Source organism: Typopeltis vanoorti, chromosome 3 (assembly GCF_054136105.1).
Source record: "Typopeltis vanoorti isolate ZY-2024b chromosome 3, IOZ_Tvanoo_1.0, whole genome shotgun sequence".
Classification (NCBI taxonomy): Eukaryota; Metazoa; Arthropoda; class Arachnida; order Uropygi; family Thelyphonidae; genus Typopeltis; species Typopeltis vanoorti.
Window position 1 is genome coordinate 63,395,715 of NC_143551.1, and position 18,319 is coordinate 63,414,033.

The 18,319-nt window shown below is 36.2% G+C and overlaps 1 protein-coding gene across 2 annotated transcripts in view; it reads left to right on the forward strand.

Annotated features, from left to right (window-relative positions):
- The first annotated feature begins 477 nt into the window (after positions 1-477).
- Positions 478-18,319, forward strand: part of Sgf29 (SAGA-associated factor 29) — a 124,728-nt gene continuing 106,886 nt past the window's right edge. For both annotated transcript variants that reach the window (XM_090415646.1, XM_090415647.1), the window contains exon 1: positions 478-651. The gene's annotated coding sequence lies outside the window, so the exon portion shown is untranslated. The remainder of the gene's footprint in view (positions 652-18,319) is intronic.

The window sequence follows — 18,319 nt, forward strand, 5'->3', positions numbered from 1 at the left end:
AATAATAATAATAATAATATGTGGCTGTGGAGAGAGACCGAAGAAAAGTGAATTGCATGGGTTGGTGGACAGAAGGAAAAGAGGTGATATAATAGAGACGGCTAAGTTCTTGAGGGGACTTTATCTGATTAATCCAGAGGGGATTATAAAAATAGTACAAGGCAAGAGAGGAAGAATCAGAGGCCATCCCTGAAAGTTATGTAAGAGTGTGGTGAAGAAGGGATGTGAGGAGTAGTTTTTTTTTTTTTTTTTTTTATGAGTGAATGGAATTCATTACTGGAATGTGTTGTTAATGCAGGGAGTGTTAAGGATTTTAAGATTCAGTCTAATAGATATGTTGTCAATTAAATGAACCTCCCACAATTAGTCTGCCGAGGGATGTGATAATAATAATAATAATAATTTTTTCGTTTGCTTTCTATTTATACAAGATGTCGCTACTGAAGCATTTCTTGTTTATTGATCTAGGAACTGCGATATGCGAATTATTACTATATTTTTTTTTATTAATTAATAATAAATAAATAAATTGTCTGGCGATGGATAACTCTTTTAATGATGATTTTACTTTCGGTAAACCAAATTTTTGGAAATAGAATAACGTAAATGTGGGAATTTAGCAACCGTGCGGTCAAAAGGATTCTCAACTCAGTAAGTTGACAAGTCATTTTTTATCTTTTAGTATTGTTAATGTTTATGCTGACCTTACACACACTTTTATTTTTTATTTATTTTATTATATTATTATTATTATTATTTTTTTTTTTTTACGACCGTTGAAAGAATGATTACATGAGTAGCATTGTTAGCGAGATGACACTTGCATTAAACAATTAAGGGGGGGGGGGGGGAACTGCTAGTTAAAATCTAAAGCGAAAGTATATATACAGCACTTCCTATCGCACAACTGCTTTATTATTATTATTATTAACATCTGACTTCAATGGAGTCAGAGACTTGTCCTGGGAGGTACACACTATTGCACATAATGCTCATCCAACTGTGCCTTAAACTTATTCAATGTGTTTACATTCACAACTCACTCACCGACCACTCTTCATGCAAAGAACCTTCTCCTCACACCCTCCTTATACAGTTTCCAGCGATGGCCTCTTGTTCTACCCCCCCTTTCCCCCATTCTATGAAAAATCATGTCAACCTGATAACAACCCCTGACTAGCTTATATGTCTCAATTACCCCTCCCCTCTTCCTCCTGCTCATGAAGCCCTGCAACTTACATTCTCTCAATCTGTCCTCGTACTCCACACTCCAAAGATCACTTTGTGAATCTTCTCTGTTCCCTTTCCAACATATCCTCATCACCATGAAAACCCGGTGACCAAATCTGTGCACAATAATCCATATGAGGTCTGATCAAGGTCTTATACAGTGGAATCATAACCTCTCTATTTCTTCATGTCAGGGTTCTCTGCATCATTGCCATTATTCGATGTGATGTCTTCACAACTTGTGCAATGTGGCCCCTGAATTTCAGGTCCTTGTCCACCATCACTCCTCGATTTCTCATCTGCTCTACTTCCTTTAAAGTTTCCCCATCAAGTGTATACTTTGCACCTCACTGTTGCTTACTAAATCTCAAAACCTTACACTTTGCAACATTGAACTGACAGTTCCACTTACCTGCCCATTCATGCAATCTATTCAAGTCCTCCTGTAAGGCCAGGACATCCTCTTGACTCTGCATTGCTCTCTCCCAATTTTGCATCATCTATAAACAACTGCATATCACTAGTTAAATCCATTCCAATATCATTAACATACAAGTTGAACCACAATGTTCCCAAAACCAAATCCCTGCAGTACACCACTAGTAACCTTCCTCTTTCGGGATACTGCACCCCCATATACAACTTTCTGATATTTATCTGACAATAATAATAATATTATCTATTATTATTATTATTATTACATGGGCGTCTCTATGGAGTCCAAAGACTCATTGTGGGAGACCCAGTCATCCACACAATCTATCATACCTCTCCTTGAACTCATTAACAGTGATCGCTTCTCACATGCATCGTTATACCTTTACCACTCCCCTGAACTAGTGAAAGTTTAACTTATATGGAAGCAGGCTACTATAGTAAAGTTTTACTAGGAATAAGATTACCATCGAAGTGTGAAGCATATAAGTGGTGATTTTCTGAGCTGTCCAGTACATCTGCTGCTGATCAGTGAACAGAGGAAGAGTAATTTTTCTCAGTGCTTGGCAGCCTGATGAATTGATAATTTCATACTTCACATTTAAATGGTCCTGTTTTTGAAATAAAAATCTTCAGTTTATGTGTGTGTGTGTGTGTGTGTGTGTGTGTGTGTATAGCAGTTCCCAGTTATGCATGGCACAAACACCTATTTTGTATGAGAACATATCTAGAGCTCATTTGTGCCAGTGAAACTAAAGAATGTATGAAATGGTTGTTTTTCACTTTATATTTTTTCTTTTTACCATTACATCAAGCAAATATATGTAATCTTCTCTCTCTCCCCTTTCACTCATTTCCCTATGTTAAATATATTATTTATATAGTCACTGTTTCAGCAATTGCCAGTGTAATAGAAATTATTTTGGAAACATGTATTGTCTGCAAGAATGATACCATATATACTACAGTTATAATTGTTTAAGATAATATACTGATTATAGGTTTATTCAATTAGATTTTTCCTACAGAAAGCTATAATTCAGAAATTAAAAAAAAAAAAAAAAAAAAAAACTTTTACTGTATATAGTATCCTCAGAAACACTTGTAAAAATTAATTCCAAATTAAAATCAGAGAAAAAAATACAAATATAGCTGTGAAAGTTAAGAAAAATCTCTAGTTTCAAGAGTTTTTGAAGTTGTGGTTCCATTAGTTTAATATTTGACTTATCAGTTAAAATTCTCTAGAAGAATTTCTACATCAGTTTCATTTACTATTGCACTTCTGAACTGATCATCATCAGCAAAAAAAAAAAAAAAATATTTTCAGGTCATCACAGTACCATTAATGCACACAACAGCAGTTAGAAAGCCATGTGGCCCATCATTGATCACCTGTCCCCTTAATTCTGCCTCATCATGTACTGCTCTCCAGTGTTCGTCTCAGCCACCCTCTTATCCATGTCACCAGCTTCATATACCACCAGCATTATTTAACAGAATTCCATTTAATCTTCTTATTTGAGCAGTATCATATATAGCTGTTTCTCTGATTAAACTCAAATTACTAAGACAAGCCCACCCCTTTTGCATAGAAATACTCTCCTTCATAGAATATCATATTGGTCTGGTAATAATGCAATGAATCTCATCAGAGTCTAGTTCCCACTGATGAGACCACAATAAAGGTTGAAACTAGTCTGGGTAGTGACCCCTTCCTATAATATATAGCAACATTACATGTCTCAAAAAGTATGTTTTGCATTATGGGGTACTAAGGCAATCAATGCGAGTTTAGTAACCTCTACATACAGTACAAGTCGTGAAGATACTTAACATGCAAATTTTCTTTGCATACACATGGATAAAATATTAAACAGGAATATAATATCTTGATAAGTTTAATATACCTTGTAACCAAATGAAAAAAAACTTTCTTAACGCAAATTGTTTGCCAACCCACCAGAATTCCAGATAAACCTTTTCTTATTCAGTCAGTCTGAGCCTCATATCCTATAGCACTGCAGCAGCACCAGTTGGAATGATCTTCAGGATTTCCATGGTCTGATTATTGCTTTCACTCTTCTGATTCTAGTAGGGATGAAAGCGTTCATTCCACACTCTACACAAAACTCAATTCCTATCCAAGCCTGCTTCTCCAGCAAGAGTGCCAAAGCAGTGTAAACTAAAATTCAGCATATCCAATGTTTCAGATCAGAAACTTCAGCCTTTTGCTTAGCTTACACTGCAGTTCATAAAAAGAAAATAAATTAATTTAAATCTAAATCCAAATTTCTTCATGGATTCGGCAGGCTCATCATGAGAGGTGCATTCAATCATCATCATCAAATTCCTGACATTTACCCTCAAGGTGTGTACAGGATATGATAGTACTACATGAAAAACTTACATCACCACTAACTTCCTATCTACAATTTTATTCCAAATCAATCTGTTACCTATCAAGGCTTCAACATTGCCAGATCTTATATTTCTATCTTCTAAAGCACTTTTTACCATATCAATCAACTTATATCTTGGTCTTCCTCTGGGTCTTTTTCCTACCAACCTAGCAGCTAATCTTTCCTCTCCCATTCTGTTTACGTTAAGTGACCATACCACCTGAGATTAGCTCGGCTAACACATTCCTGGGTGCTAACAATATTAAGTTCTTTCCTAATATCCTCTTTTTTTTATTAATACGACATAGCGATTTATGCCATCTGCTCACCCCTCAAATCTTTTGCAAGACTCATATCTGAGGTCTCTAGTCTTTGGTCAAGTGTTTTACTTCTAACCTGGCTCTCAGATCCATAAGTTAAAACTGGTTTGAACACTGTCTTTATACAGCTAATTTAGTGTTTTGACTAATTTCTCTCTTATTCCATATAAATTTATTCATTTGACTTCCTACCATATCAGATTTGTTGATCCTGTTGTCTATTTCCATATTTAATTTACCATCTTCACTAAAACTCATGCCTAAGTAGCTGAAATGTGTTACTTGTTTTATAGGTTCTCCATTCACAATGCAGTTGATATCTTCAATGTTTCTGCCTATTTCACTGGCCTTGTCTTGTTTTTTGTCTTTGTCTATTACAACAGTTATTCAATGTAGACTTGTAGCGGATTTATTTAGAAGTATAACATCTTCTGCATAAAGCAAAGTGCTGAAATTAACATCTCCAATTTTGATATCAGATTTAATACCACTTTCCTTCATAATGTGATCCATATAGATAATTAATAACAACAGAGGGGAAAATACATCCTTGCTTGACTCCAGATTTAACATTAAACTATCTTCCTGTACTTCCTTCAGTTCTAACTGCTGACTTACAACACAAATAAAGACTAAGTATTGCTTGATATAATGCCCAACTGACACCATAAGACTGTAGCATTTTGAATAGCTTATCTCTTGGCACCCTGTCATATGCTATTTCCAGATCTACAAAACTTAACTACAGTTGTATTGTAAAGTTCGATGTAGCTTAAAAATACCAAAGCGCTTTACATCGATTTTTACAGAGGTCAAGTTCCATGAGAATGTTGTAAAAATAACCGTGTTTGTCTCTGTATATTTTGTGCTAGATATTATTGTAAATAACCCTTTGGAAATTAACTGTATTTACTCCTTTAACAAGAATATTTTACAATGTCAAAAACAAAGGCAATGTTTTGCCACTGGAACGTTGTGTAATAGCTCTCTATGAGGGCATAAGAAAGGTTGTTTACGAATTTTGTAAAAGAAAGTGCTTACAAGCTCTGCGCATAAACACCTCCAAAGTCAGTCTGAAAGGTTCAAGCAACTTTCTGCTGGCCAGCAACTTATGATCAAAAAAGTGCACGGAAGAGAACAAAGAGCAGGTTGAACTTAAAAGAAGATGAAAGAGTCATGCCGAATTCTTAGGGAGGTTACAACCCTTCGTGCGAGGTCTCAGAGAAGGCATAATAAAAAAGGACAGAGCCGAGCATAGGGGCTTCCAGTCGCCGAGAAGAGAGAGGGAACTCATATGGCAGTTAAGAGAGAGAATTGGCGGCAGTTTTAGTTATTAGAGGCGGTTGTTTGTGCTATTGGAGATGGCAGATAGAGGAGCCAGTTGTCCAGGTATTTCGGCGAGCCCAAACCAGAGGAGAAAAGGCAATGTAAATTACCCGAAGCAGCTTTGCTCGGAAGTTTTTCTTTTCGCCGTGGGAGAACAACCTTTTGCCGGAGCTGTATGAGTACCGCAGGTCGCAGTCCACAGCCCACTATTTTCCCGACGAGATACTGCTGATGCAAGACAATCCTGAAGGAAGCCTAAAACTCCAGATGAAAGAAATGCCATAAGACTTTAGTGGAAGTCTTTTTGACTGAATGTGCAGTCACTTACAGAATTTACACAGAGCCTGTGTAAGTTCCATCCTTTTGTACAATTCCTCTTATAGTATGTTATAGGTGGACTGTTAAGAATTAGTTTAATAGCAATAAGAAGTGTCCATAAGAAAGTCAATTGGCATGTTAGAAGTTGATATCAAATTTGTAAAAATAACTTAGCAGAGAGTTAGCTAACCTCTTTGCGAATAAACTAGAAGTTTAATAAGTTGAATTTGTAAGCAGAGAGTAAATAAGTTTTGGAGTTAAAGTGATTATTTAGTGTTTAAGTAAAAGGAATCTAATTTTATGCTAAAGATTTTATAGATGGGTAGAGAAAGCAATCTCCCTGTCGTTTGATTCATGTATATTTCATATTAATGTAAATAAATGTGTTTTAATTATTTGTTAAAAGAGTGCTGCCTGATCCTTTATTTTACAATGCACTGTTTCTAAAAATAATCGGACTTGTGAGCGGGAAACAACTAAGGCATTAAAAGCGTAGTTTAATTACTTAAGAACCACGACTGTTTATGTAAACTTTGTTGAAGGAATTTACGCTAGTAAGAGAGAGAGAGAGAGAAAGAGCTCTACTGGACATTTTATTGAGTCTTATGCCGAATATTGATATACTGGATGGCACAGTCTTACAAATAAATTTTCCAGTGTTCATAGGCATATGACTAGTAAATACGGAAGGTATATAAACATAGTACGTAGTAAAATAAGTGAGAAAGGTTACGAGAGGAGACGCACGCACAAATAATTAGAATTAACGAAACAACAAATCATTTACAGTATGGTGTCAGTGGGGCATTATATTGATAAAATTTTTCGATATGCCTGAATCCAGCTTGTTCTTCACTTCTCACATCAGCTTTTCTTCCACAATCCTTCTCAACCATTTCTCAAGTATACTGGCATAAATCTTACCAGGAACACTCAGTTGAGAAATCCTCTGTAATTCTCACATTCAGTTTTATTTCCCTTTTTATATATGGGTACTATGAGATCTCTACTCCAATCATCTGGAATTTGTTTCTCTGTCCAGGCCTTCTGAACTATGCAGTGCAGCCACTGTAAGACTTTTATACCACCATACTTGAGCATTTCTGGTCAAATATCATCTACTCCAGCTGCCTTTCCACATTTCAGACTTTTGATGGCTTTTTCTACTTCAAGTATGCATATGTATTCCCATTTGCATTCCTGGTCAGTGTTTTTTATCACTGTGCTGTCATCACTGCTAGTTTCATTTAGCAATTTTTCAAAGTAATTACTCCATACTTCAAGGATATCTTTTTCTCCAGTTTTCATATCACCTTTATCATCTCTAATTCCTTTTACAGCACTCTTTCCTCCATTTCTGAGCTTCTTCAACAACCTCGAGAATATCTTGCCACCTTCTTGATATTTATTTTCTATTTTCTTGCCAAAGTGTTCCCATGACTTCTTTAGCTAGTTTTACACAGTGCTTAGCTTTCTTACATTTGTCTCTGTATTCTCTAAGAGCACAAGCTGATTTATTTGTCAGGAACTTTTGATATGCTTTCTTCTTTTCCTTCACTGCCTTTTTAATTTCCTGTGTCCACCATGGAGTTCAGATTTTTCTATCCTTGCAGACAACCTCATCAAATGCCTCTCTGGCTGAATCAATCATTGTTTTCTTCAGGGCTTGCCACTGAATCTCCAAGGTTTGGTTCCTGTTCTCAAACTCTTTAATTTTTTCTTGAATAATGTTTGTATATTTCAGTGTACAGTTCACATCTGAGAGCTGCTCAACTTTTATTCACTTTAAAACTTTCTTACATGTTATTCTTTTCAATATGAAATTCAGTTTTATCCTGTTCAAGACTAAATAGTGATCACTTCCAATTTCAAATCGTCTGTAAACTCTGGTGTCCTACACCAGGGAGAAAACATCCTTATCAACAATAACATAGTCAATGAGACTTTTCTTATTCCTTGCCTCTTCTCTCCGTGTGAATTTGTTTACATTTTTATGCTGGAAATGCTGGAACATGGTGTTAGTAATAACCAGTCCATGTCCTGAGCAGAAATCGAAGTATTTACCATTATTATTGGCTTTGCTCTTTTCTTCAAAATTTCCCAAAATATTTTTGTATGTCTGAGAATTATTTCCTACTCTGCTGTTTAGATCCCCAACAACGGGATCTAAACAGAGTATTGTATAACCAAATTTTCATTCTTCATTGTGTCAGTTGCTTTCTCCAAAGCCTCAAAAAAATTCCTCCACTTCTACCTTAGTAGAACCTTCTGTGGGACCATAGAAGGACTTGATGGGAGGAATCTTTATATGGACTTTTTCAATTGAAGGTAAGTTAGCCAATCCCATATGGAGGTTGCAGGGTTTTTCTCTCGGAAACTCGGTTTTTTCGTCCCCCACACAGACAAATTGGCCCTTCAGAACACACGAAATTTTCAGACAAAAAATACTTGTGGTGGTTGTGGGCAGTAGATGGCGCTGATGTAGTTGATTGGTAAGAGTGGTGGAGATTGAGAGAGTTGTACAGTGGGCGTCCTCCCGCAATGAGTCTTCGGGCTCCTTGGAGGTGTCACGAATAATAATAATAATAATAAGCACAAATAAGTCTCATTGCCCAGTTCCCCATTCTCATATTTGCCCACATCACTCTACTTGAGACTGACTGCCATTCAAGAAGATTAGCCTTGTATTTAGTGTTGAATACTATGGCTACTCTTTCTTTTTCTTGATTGTCATTGCCTGAATATAACATTTTGTATTTGTTGCTCAGAAAGATCTCGCCAGTTTTTGTCTTTTTTGTTTCAGTCACCCCTATTATGTTGATCTGGTACTTATCCAGTTCCTCAGCTGGCTCCATTTCTTTGCCATTCAGGCTTCTTATGTTGATAGTACCAATCTTGAGCTCTTGTATGTTGAGTTGGGGTGTGTTTTAGGATTTGTTCCAGTAGCTGACCTTTCACTGTTTGCCCTGGTTCCCTGGCAAAACAACGGGGGGCCTTGTTTAACCGGACGATGCCTCAGCCGGAATGAAATTCTGCCATCATTTTATATTGTGGTTTAAAAATACAGTTTAGTCGACTAAATCCCAAATTGCAAGCCCATCCTTGTTCATTCAGTACTCAGGTAGATACCTAACAGGGTGCACTACGAGAGGGTGAGGATTGGACATTAGGTCAGAAGCCTTGGTCGGTTCTCCACATTCCTTTAAAGCTATGTGGAGGTCTCCTCTCAGTTATACAGCTTTGAACTTTAAGCACTCCAGGTTCATTCAGTTGACAACATATTTATCATACTGAATTTTGAAATCCTTAACACTCTCTGCATTAACATATTACGATAATGCATCCCATTCACTCATAATTCTCCATGTAAAAATCTACTCCTCACACTACTCTTACATAACTTCCAGGGATGGCCTCAGGTTTTACTCCTCTCACCTTCCACTCTTCTTATAATCCCCTCTGGATTAATTTGATAAAATTCCCTCACTAACTGAAATGTCTCTATCATATCACCGTGTTTCCTCCTGTCCAAACTCTGCAGCTCACGTTTCTTCAGTTTCTTCAAGCTCTCTTCATAGCCAGCATTCCAGAGTCCTTATATTTATCTTAATCGCTCTTTCTCTGGATCATTTCCAATGTTCCTACATAACAAAAAAAACCAGGTGACCAAAAAATCTGAACACAATAGTCCAAGTGTGGTCTGACCTGCTTTATATAGTGGCACAATGACCTCCTTATCTGTACATGTTAGCAAAACTTATCATAGTGACACTACAATAAGCAGTCTTTGCAACACTTGCAATATGCCCTCCAAACTTCATCATCACTCCCAAATCTAGAATCTCATCCACTTCCTGCAGTACGTGAGCTGCAAAAATATAAGGTCGTGTACTATATTGATGGCCATCAATATAGTACATGGCCTTATATTTCTGCACTCCAAAATGCAACACCTTGCACTTATTAATATTACAACTACTACCACTATCTCACTCCTTTGTTCAAATCAAAAGCCTATTCAAATCTTCCTGAAGAGAATTAACATCAGTAGTTCTATCTATTATTCTCTCCAACTTTGCATCATCATCAAAGACCGTTGAAATCAACATCATCAGTTCACTTCAGCATCAACTAAGTAAAGATCCTCAGTTAGTCCACTTGATATATTGTTTACAAACAAGTTAAGCAGCAAGGCCCAAGAACAGAACTCTGGGGCACATCACTAGCTGCTCTCCTTTTTTGAGACACTGCTCCATCATTCTGGTATCGTTCAAAGAGTCAATCGCCAATCCATCTAACCAATATACTATCTATTCCCATTCTCTGCAGCTTGTACACCAATTTATCATGTGGTAATCTATCAAACACTTTTGCAAAGTCCAAGTATATCAGTGTATATCATTCTCCTTTACCTAACACAATCATTACCTTATCATGAAATGCAAGTAAATTGCTTTGCATATCCATGCTGGCCATCATAAAGAATATGTCCATCAACCTAAACTTGTATTCTATTCCTCTTCAGCACCATGACTACAACTGCAATTATACAGACTGGTCTGTAATTGGAAATTTCTGTCCTAGAACCATGTTTGTGGAGTGGTACTATTTTGTCATCATTTCTTAGGAACCTTACCCACTACAAGATTTTTATTAAATAACCAGTTCAAGGGCATAACTAATTGTTGTACACATTCCTTAAAAATATGTGGTGATGTGTCATCCATTCCCACAGTCTTATTAACATCTAACCCAATCAACACCTGATATACCTCTGTTTCTGTCATTTCCAATTCTTCTGATACTTGTCTCCCTTCTACGTATTGCAGGGCTGACCAATCCAATTGCTTTAGAGAGGCAAGGCCAATTCAAGGTGGTTAACTTAGATAAGGCTAATCACCTAAGTATCAGTTATCTTTGTACTTTAGTTTCATTTGGTCTTTTGGTTGTTCATCTGCATGAGATTGGTGAAAAAGAAAAAAGGATAGCCTTTGGCTGTATGATGATATAAAAAAGCTGAGGCCTTTTTCTCTATTTCTCTTACTATCCATTTTTTTTTCTTTCTCCTAATACTATCAGTCTCTCTTGCACCCTTATACTAACTACTCTGGCCTATGATGAACACCCCTTTACTTTTTCACCTCAGTAAAGGTCGAAAGTGGGTAGTGGCCCTTCCCATAATGCTTAGTATTATGCACACCTGAAAGTGTGCTTTGTATTGTGGGATACTAAGGCAATTGATGTGAAATCATTAGCCTCTATATATAAATTCTTATGGCAAAATCTCAAAATTCTTATGGTAAATGCCTGGTGCATTTCTGTTCAGGACATGGATTATTCTTATTAATAATCCTCAAAATTCTTATTAACGCCTCTTACATATATTAGAAGCTGTGCAGTATCTTTCATGTCAGTACTTTCGTCCATAGCAAGCAAATAATAGATAAATTCACTAGCCTATTTTTGCAGGTTATGTTTAAGATCCTCGGCAATATCAGCCACCCTGCGCTGAACAGTCATATGGGACAAACTGATTTCAAAATTATTTTTCTTATCAGGACACAATTCAGAAAGCAATCATCAGACACTTTTTTATCAACTCTCCCTCAGTAAATGATTTGCCAGCACAAACTATTTCTTGTGATTTTTTAAGTTTACCTTTGTGGCAACTTCATTTGCAATATCACTTTTTAAAAGGCTTGTTGCTCACTGCTAAGGACTTTCAATAACTTTGCTGCTTTTATTTGCTTTTCACTTGCATCCAAATTGCCAAGGTTAGGATGTTTCGATTCAAAATGACGTCTCAGATTGTACTCTTTCGGCACAGCGACAGATTCCCGGCAAACATTGCACACTATTTTGTCCTTAAACAACGTAAAAAAAAAAATTTGTTTCTCCACTCAGGGTTAAATGCTCAATGTCCGAATCTATTTTACTCTCTTTACTTAAGCTCATTGTGTCGAGATTGACAATATTAATTACAAAAAACTAATGATAAGAGATCTGGGGGTGATAGTAGATAAGGATCTGAAATTTAGGGGACACATAGCCAAAATTGTGAAGACAACACAAAGGCTTCTTGGAATGATGCGGTGGACACTGACTGTAGAAGTAGGGAGATTCTTGTTCCATTGTATAAGGCTTTGATTAGGCCACACATGGACTATTGTGCCCAGATTTGGTCACCTGGTTTTCAGAAGGATGAAGAGATGTTGGAAAGGGTCCAAAGGCGACTCACTAAGGTAGTTTCTGACCTCTGGAATGTCGAGTATGAGGAAAGATTGAGGAGATGCAATTTGCAGAGTCTGGTGGACAGGAGGAAGAGGGGAGATATGATAGAGACCTACAAGTTGGTAAGGGTTTGTTATAGGATCAATGCTGGAGAAGTTCTACAGAAAATAGTGGGAGAACCAGAGGTCATCCCTGGAAACTGTATAAAGAAGGTGTGAGTAGGGGAGTGAGAGGCAGGTTTTTTTCATGCAGAGTTTTAAATGATTGGAATGCCTTGCCTGAGAGTGTGGTGTCTGCAGGGAGTTTGAATGTGTTCAAAGCACGGTATGAAGAGCTGTGTGTGTGTGATAAAAGGACCTCCCAGATAAGTCTTTGACTCCATGAGGTCTTGGGTAATAATAATAATAATGATGAAAAACTCACAATAATTCAGGTTATGATAACAGTTATGTAATGTATTGCTCCAGCTACAACCAACCACTACACTGCCAAAGCCAGTCAAGGCACGGCCAGCTTTGTGTAATACGATTCGTTCTCGTTCGTAGACATCAAGTCGTTATCACGAGATGTAACTTTGAATTTCCCCGCCGCAACACTAGTGCTAACAAGACCTTGAAGCGATTGTAATAATTTGTTATTAAATATGACAGTGGGAAGAACTCTAAATGCAATTTATTGTCGAGTTGAAAGAAACATGATTGTGACATTAATCATATGAACGTAAACATGCAGTCTTGGTAAAAATTTATTTCAAATTGTCTAATTTCATATTCCCCCGTATGATTAATTAAGTTCAATCAGGCAGACAGGCCAAAATAAATAGCATTGTGGGCCGCATGTTGTGCAGGCCTGATCTATATAATAGTTGGATTGAAATCCACAGTGAGTTAGTAGCAAAGTGATGATACTATTCAGTTGGCAACCCTAGCCAGTTTTTAGTTTACTTGGTGGTGGGCTATAATGTATGACATTTAACTCACATATACCAAACTGAAATAAGTTTACTAAGAGATAATTGTGCATTACTCATAATTCTGCATAAGTTACACATAGACAAAGTTGAAAAAAAAAATTAATTTTGATTAACTACAGATATTTCAATTCATGTATCATTAATCATCATTAGTGTAATACAGTTTGAAATTTAAAAAAAATAATTAAACAACAATGTAGGTATACTGAGAGTGGAATATCCTTGTATGCAGTCATGAGAAAGCTATGTAAAAAACTGATACTATTAGGATTAAATGAAGTATAAGTGCATGTAATTAAAAAGTGTGTATGTGTGCATGTAATAAAAACTAATTACATTCATTCACACTTCATTTTATCCTAATAGCATTGGTTTTTTTTAACTGGCTGTCTCATGACTTAATACAAGGAGATATTCCATTCTTCATATACCTTCATCATTTTTTTTTTTTTTTTTAAATTTCCAACTGTATTGCACTGATGATGATCCATGGTATGTGAATCAAAGTATTTGTAGCTAATATATCTTAATTAAATGAGTTTTTTTTCAACTGTGTCTGCATACATGTAAGTTATGCAGATAACTGAAATAAGGTTTGTGTGTTGGTTACTTGTTAGACATTTCTTTCTCTTTCTCTCTCTCTATCTCTCTATATATTAATTCCACATGAGAGGCTACAGGCCCTATAGCCTATTAGTGCAAGAGTTTTAGAAGACAGAGGGAACCCATTTTTGTTAACAGTCATTATAGTCTTTGGGGAACACAGAAATAGATGGAGTTAAAGAGAAAGAAGAATTAGTTTAATGGGTTTTAAGTTGAGCTATGAGTGGTTGTTGACCATCAGCTATTCACACTCTTGTGGGTTTAGGTGAAGGCAGAGAAATGAGGCAAGTTGGATCACGAGAATTCTGTAGAAGTGCCTAAAGAAAAGGCATAGTAAAAGTAGAATATCTGTGAGAAAGTAGTTGGAGTAAGTATGTGAAATTGGGCTCACCTTCCTATAAATTCTTTATTAATATCAATGTCTTCAACATTCATGAGATCGACACAATTATAAATGATATACATCACCGCTTATGGACATTGAGATCTGATTTCTTTTTTAACTGAATTTCAAATATCAGTTATGAGAAGCACTGTACATTTTGACTGTCTAAACTATATTGTGTATACTATATATATACACAATATAATGTAAACTATATGATTTTTTCTGCCACAAGGGTGGCACTTGGGCTTTGTAGGTTTTTATATTTCATATCAGAGAATGCCAAATCTGGAAACCTTTCATTTCGACCTTATCCATTTTATGGTTGCATAGCCCCATTCATTAACATTTATGCATTGTCTTTGTCCTTCCAAATTCTGAAAATCACTATGCCCTCATGATTTCTTACCTTGAAGCTCACTTTTCTGCGGTCCTACTACCCAAACAATGGAAATTGTTTTCTTAAGTGTCCACATCTCCAGCTGGTTTTTCTTTTTCCAATTACACTGACCAAGTTGGAAGAGATGTGGAAATATTTGATGTAAGCAACATTCTAAAGCACTTCATCCTATCTTAACAAGTTTTCCTTCCAAGTATACTGCAGAGATCACCTTGCTACACCAGGAAATGAAACTTGCACATGAACTTGATCTGAGTTTCATCTCCTGCAGAATATTCTTCCTTCATTCAGTGGGAATTGAAGGTCTTCATTCCCCCACAAGGGAGAATGAGACCATTCATTCTCCCTTGTTGGGGAATTCATTCATTTCCCACTCCATTCAGAATTCCACTCACCATCCAACCATGGTTTAATGACAGATGGCAAGGCAATCTAAAGGAGAAAATATATCATTAATGGCTTAAGATAAGAACTCCAGCTTTATTATCAGCTTACACCAAAGTATGCAATAAATGCAAACCCAGTCCCCATGTGACTTTGAAAGAGCCAAATTTAAGAACACGTCCGCTTGTGAAAATGCCAGTTGGGCTTTCTGGTCCCTTGCAGATGCCATTGGAATATCATCTCTGCTCTCTTTTGTACTCATTCAGAAGAGCTATTTGTTTAACTGATGATCCTCTCTCCTCTCATTACTCTCTCTCTCCCCAGTCATTTCCCCATAAGTTCTGTTGTTACAGTTAAATATTTTCACGGATGCTTCTCCACTGAACTGACCACTCTCTCCACTTTCATTAACTCATGTATGAACACAAGCACACAAAGGAAATACAAGAAGATGGTTTGATAAAAAGTAGGGGTAAGACAAGAATACATATCTCCAATCTTATTCATCATCTATATGGATCGCATTATGAAAGAAAGTGGCATTAAACCTGATATTAATATCAGAGATATCAAACTTATATCTTTGCTTTATGCCGTATGTTGTACTCTTAAACACATTGTCAGATCATCTCTGCTCTCTTTTATACTCATTCAGAAGAGCTATTCAGTGCAAGTCTCCAGGGTTTCTTAATAAATTGCATAACAGCTGTAACAAATTAGGCATGAAAATTGGGAATAAAAATACCAAAATTGTGAAAATAGGCAGGAATATAGAAAACTTCAGCTGCATTCTTAGTGGAGAAGGTATAGAATGAATAAAATATTTCAACTATTTAGGCACAGTTTTTAGTGAATATGACAAATGAAATTTGGAAATAGACAACAGAATAAGCAAAGCTGGTATGGCGGGAAGCCAGTTGAATAAATTTATATGGAATAAGAATGGAAAGAGCCAAAACTAGTGGTGTACAAAACTGTGTTCAAACCAGTTTTAAGTTATGGATTTGAGAGTTATGATAGAAATTAAGCACTTGATCAAAGACTAGAGACCATAGATATGAGAGTTCTGAAAAAAATTAAAGGAGTGAACAGATGGCATCATTGGCAGAATCATATTAAAATTGAAGACATTATGGGCATGAGCAGGGCTAATCTAAGGTAGTATGGTCACTTAAATAGACTGAGTGAGGAAATGTTAGCAAAACAGGTATTTGATACCAAGATAGAAAAAAGAGGCCCAGAGGATGACCACGGTCTAGGTGAATTTTCCTCCAAATTAGTTTATTGACAGTATTGGACAACATTGGAATTCTGACATGTAATAGACTAATTTGGAGAAAAATTGGCAATATTGGAGTTCTGACACATAATAGACAAATTTGGAAGAAAATTGTTGGTAGGAGATTAATAATAATGTAAACTTAATCATGTAGCGTTTTCATAGTAGCCTGATATCAGAAAATTGATGGCATCTACTTTACCTCACAGAATAGAATCAAGCCTATATCATGTACATTCCAGTGGATTATATATATATATATATATATAGCTGACCCTCAGCTAGACTTGCAACACTTGCAGGTGCAAACTTGACTTATTTCTCTGTTTGCTTACTTGGGAAATGGAGTAAAACCAGGTTTAAAATAGCTTGGTATCTTTAACATTTATTATACCCAAGGTAAAATGCTTTCTACACACACACACACACACACACACATATATATATATATATATATATTTTTTTTTTTATATTTCATCATAGATTGTATACATTATATCATCTGTATAATTTATATTTATTATATGGTATAATGTGTGGGTGGGCAGGACAGAATATTTAGCCTGAAGTTGCTGTAGCCAGGGAATACAAAGTTCAAAGAACAGGAAATGTTTCCTCAGTTGAGTTTGGCAAGTGTAAAACGAGTGATCATTATGGGAGATTTTAACTACAGCGGTATAAATTGGGGGAAACAGCATGCAGTAGTAAAGGAATGGAATCTCTATAATTGGGAAGGAACAAAGGCTTCAGGCAACATGTAGTAAAAGGAACATGAGTCTTGGATTTGGTCCTAGCATCAGTTGACCTGATTGTAACTGAAATGTCATCCCTGACCCCAGTTGGAGAGAGGGACCATGTAGTCTTGACTTGTGGGATGAAAAGACATGCAGAAGTATCAAGAAGAAAGGAATTGATATGAATTATAAGGCAGGTAATTATAATAATTTTAGAGATCAACTTGGAGCAATTCCATGGGTGGAAGATTGGAAGGGAGAAATATCACCTTGCATGGGAACTAGTGGAAAAATATTTATTAGCAGCAATAGCAAGTTGTATACCTTGAATGAAAAAGAGAACACAATTTGATGTAAAATGGATGACAAATGATATCGAATGAGAACTGCAGATGGAAAAGAGGAGGGGGGTATGGAAAAGAATGAGTGGGATGGTAAGCAGTTGCACGAGGAATATGACTCAGGCCAGGAAAGTGACTAGCATGGTGAGAAAGGCAGAACTTGAATATGAGAAGAGAACAGCTCTGAGATCCAAGAAAAATCCAAGGGAATTCTTTTGTTATGTGGCCATTAGGAGAAGAAATGATTATGGAAGGAATGCCAGTGTTAAATGAAAATCGGGGTAGAGTGAAGTGAAGAAATATTGGAAGAAAAAAATTTGTTTGATCACTTTATTGGGGTATTTCATCCTAGGAAAGAAGGTTTTAGTGTTAGATGGATGGAGAGGTTTCAAGGTTTGGAAGTACAATAGGAGAGTATGTGTTACAAAAAATACCAAGTACTCTGGATGTCGATAAGGCAATATAACTTTATAGGATTTTGTCAACTGTTTAAAAGAATGTGCTAAGGAACAGCTCTGTTGACTTGGGTTTCCAATGAGAGTCTGGCTATAGGAAAGGTGTCCAATTAGTGAAATGAGGGTAAGATAGTGCTGTTGCTTAAAGGTGGTGGTAGAATGAAAGTGTGAAATTGTAGATCAGTTTGTATTTCTTCTAGTAGTTAAGATTTTAGAGAAATTAGTGTAGAGATCGTATACAGATTTGGGCTGATGAAGGTAATGTTATCTGTGAGGATCATTTGTTAAAGGGCACTCTTGTTTTTATAATCTAATTGTGTTTTATAGTAAAGTGACAACAGCAGTTAATGAAAGAAAGGCATATAATGCCATTTGACAGGATGCCACATGATAATCTGATATTTAAGTTACAGTATATGGGTTTAGATATTAGTGAATTAGAATGGGAATTGGCTGTGTGTTAGATATTTTAGAGATGTGTATGAGGGAGTGGTATCAAGGAAGTA